This window comes from Dasypus novemcinctus, chromosome 24 (assembly GCF_030445035.2).
Source record: "Dasypus novemcinctus isolate mDasNov1 chromosome 24, mDasNov1.1.hap2, whole genome shotgun sequence".
In the NCBI taxonomy this organism is placed as follows: domain Eukaryota; kingdom Metazoa; phylum Chordata; class Mammalia; order Cingulata; family Dasypodidae; genus Dasypus; species Dasypus novemcinctus.
The window spans coordinates 604,454-608,276 of NC_080696.1; the positions used below are offsets into that span (position 1 = coordinate 604,454).

The following is a 3,823-nucleotide window of genomic DNA, read 5'->3' on the forward strand; positions in this document are numbered from 1 at the left end:
AACCAAGACTACCTACAACTCCAAGCAGGAGAATAACATCCATCAACCATATGGGATCTAAGGCCCTTCTCAATATAGAGATGGAGCAGACATTGTCAACCCAGGGTCCACAGTATGGAGGAATAAAATACGGATTGGAGTGAACTTACTGCCATTCTACTATAGTACTATTGTGACTAGTAGTGGAAGAAACCGTAGCATTGATCTGGAGAAAGTGGCCATTGTAGTTGCTGATTGCAGGGAAAGGGAAGTAGAGATGAGATGTAGGAACATTTTCAGGACTTGGATTTGTCCTAAATTATATTGCAGGGACAGATGTTAGACATTATATATCCTACCATAACCCACTGAATGTACTGGGGGAGAGTATAAACTACAATGTAAACTATAATTCATGCAGTGCAGTTGTGCTTCAAAATATATTCACCAAATGCAAATGAATGTGCTGCAATGATGAAAGAGGTTGTTGGTGTGGGAGGAGTGGGGGTGTGCGGGTGGGGTATGTGGGAACCTCTTATATTTTTAATGTAACATTTTTAGTCATTTATGTATCTTTAAAAAAAGACAATTTAATTTTTAAAAATTGGAATGAATCAGAGAAGATTGACATGGCCCCTGTGCAAGGATGGCATGCAAATTTAACAGTTTAGATGAAAAGGACAAGTTGCCCCAAAAATCTTAGTAACCTGGGTGAAACTCTAGACAGAGTGATTAGGCAAGAAATAAAAGGCAAGGCATCCATATTGGAAACAAAGAAGTAAAACTTTCACTATTTGCAGATGACATGATCTTATATGAAGAACGTTCAGAAAAATCTACAAATAAAGCTATTAGAGCAGATAAAAATTCAGCAAATTGGAGTTGTCCTAGGTGGTTGTCCAGGGACAATTGCTGGACATTGTATGTCCTCCCATGGCCCACTGGATGGAACGTGGGAAAGTGTGGGCTATGGTGTGGACCACAGGCCATGGGGTGCACTGATGCCCAGAAATGTACTCACCAGATGCAATGGATGTGTCATGATGATGAGGAGAGTGCTACTGTGGGGGGAGTGGTGGGGGGGTGGGGGGGTGAATGGGGACCTCATATTTTTTAATGTAATATTTTTTAAAAAATGTATAAATTGAGTAGAATTTGAAAAAAAAATCAGCAAAGTGGTGGGGTAGAAGATCCACATGCAAGAATCAGTAGCATTTCTATATGCTAGTAATGAGCACTCTGAGGAGGAAATCAAGAAAAATTCCATTTACAATAGCAACTAAAAGAATCAAATATCTAGGAATAAATTTAACCAAGGCTGTAGAGATTTATACATGGAAAACTAAAAAGCTTTGCCAAAAGTAATCAAAGAAGGTAAATAATGGAAGGACATTCCATGTTAATGGATTGGAAGACTAAATATTGATAAAATGTCAATTCTACCCAAAATGAATTTACAGATTCAGTGCAACCTTAATAAAAATTCCAGCAGTCTTTTTTGTAGAAATGGAAAAGCTAATCATAAATTTATTTGGAAAGTTAAGGGACCCCAAAGAGTCAAAAACATTTTGGCAAAGAAGAAAAAGTTGGGGACTCACACTTCCTGACTTTAAAACTTGTTACAAACCTCCAATGGTCAAAACAGCAGGCTATTGGCACAAGGATAGATATATAGCCCAATGAAATTGAATTGAAAATTGATAAGTAGACCCACACATCCATAGCCAGTTGATTTTTAACAAGGTGGCCAAATCCATTCAATTGGGAAAGAATAATCTCTTCAACAAATGGTGCTGGGAAAACTGGATATCCATATGTAAAAGAATAAAAGAGGATCATTATTTCGAACTATGTACAAAAATTAACTCAAAATGGATCAAAGACCTAAATTTAAGAAACAGGACTATGAAACTCCTGGAAGAAAATGTACAGAAGCATCTTCAGAATATTGTGTTGGGCAATCATTTCTTAGACTTTATACCCAAAGCACAAGCAACAAAAGAAAAGATAGGTAAATGGGGTCCCATCAAAATAAAAACTTTTGTGCCTAGAAGGACTTTATCATGAAAGTGAAAAGACAAGCTACTCGATGGCAGAAAATATTTGGAAACCACATATGTGATAAGGGTTTAATATCCAGAATAAATAAAGAAACCCAAGCCAACAATAAAAACACAAACCCAATTTAAAAATGGGTGAAAGACTTGAATAGATATTTCTCCAAAGAGGATATACAAATGGACAAAAAAAAAAAAAGAGCACATAAATAGACATTCAATATCATTAGCCATTAGGAAAATGAAAATAAAAACCACAGTAAGATACCATTTCACACCCACTGGAATGGCTATTAAAAAAACAAACAAACCCAGAAAATGACGTGTTAGAGAGGATGTACAGAAATAGAAACGCTCATTCAGTGCTGATGGTGGGAATGGAAAATGGTACAGCTGCTGTGGCAGGCAGTTTGGCAGTTCCTCAGAAAGTTAAAAATAGAATTACCATATGATGTGGACAATCTCCCTTCTAGGAGAATTGAAAGCAGGGACTTGAACAGATATTTGTACATCAATGTTCATACTGCCATTATTCACAATTGCCAAAACATGGAAGCAACCCAAGGGTCCATCAACCAATGAGTGGATTAATAAAATGCAGTATATTTATATAATGAAATATTATTCAGCCATAAAAAGGTATGAACTTTTGATACATGTGACAACATGGATGAATCTTGAAAACATCATGCTGAGTGAAACAACCCAGATGCAAAAAGACAAATATTGTATGAACTTTTTGACATGAAATAATTAGAATAAGCAAATTCATAGAGTCAGAATGTAGAATATAGGTTACCAGGGGATGGGTTGAGGGCAGGGAAAGAGGAGTTAATGCTTAAATTGTACAGAGTTTCTCTTTGGAGTGATTGTAAAGTTTTTGTAATGGAGGATGGTAATAGTCACGCAACATGGTGAACAAATGAAACAGTACTGAATTATCTATGTAAATATGGTTAATAGTGGAAATTTTAGGTTGTATATGTATTGCTAGAATAAAAAATTTTAAACTATGTATATAATTTTAAAATTAAACATAGATTTACCATATGGCTCAGAAACTTTACCCCTAGATATCTACTGAAGAGAAATGGAAACATGTTCCTACAAGAACTTGTACAAGCATGTTTATGGCAGTATTATTCATAAATGACAAAGGTGGAAACAATCCACATGTCCATCAGTGATGAATGGATAAATAAAATGTGGAATATCCAACAATGAAGATTATTTGGCTGTAAGAAGAAATGAAGTGTTTACAGATGCTACAATATGGAAGAACCTGCACATTGCATTATGCTAAGCTAAAGAAGCCACAAAAAAGACCAGGTATTGTACAAGTCTATGTATAAGAAGTGTCCAGAATAGGTGAATCCATAGAGACAGAAGGTGGATTAGTCCAGGGCTGGGGAGGTAGGGAAGGAATTGGGGTGGGGGGGAGTGACTGATAAAGAGTGCAAGGTTTCCTTTTGCAGTGATAGTTGAACAACTCTCTGAATATACTAAACAGAATTGAGTTTAATACTTTAAATGAGTGAATTGTATGGTATGTGAATTATATTTCAAAAAAGTTGTAAGAAGGAAAAATATTTGTATTTCTATGCACTAGTATGATGAAACCAAAAATGGAGATTAGGAAAAAATTCTATTTACAATAGTATTAAAAAGAATAAAGTACTTAGGAATAAATATATACAAATTACATAAAAATTGTGAGGTATAAGGGTGTACACTGAAATCTAGAAGAAATTGCTGAAAAAAAAGGGAAGACCTAAACTGGAAAGGCA

General features: G+C 35.3%; 1 pseudogene; it reads left to right on the plus strand.

The window, feature by feature from the left end:
* Positions 1-555: 555 nt before the first annotated feature.
* On the plus strand, positions 556-649 carry LOC111764153 (U6 spliceosomal RNA; annotated as a pseudogene).
* The last annotated feature ends 3,174 nt before the right edge of the window (positions 650-3,823 follow it).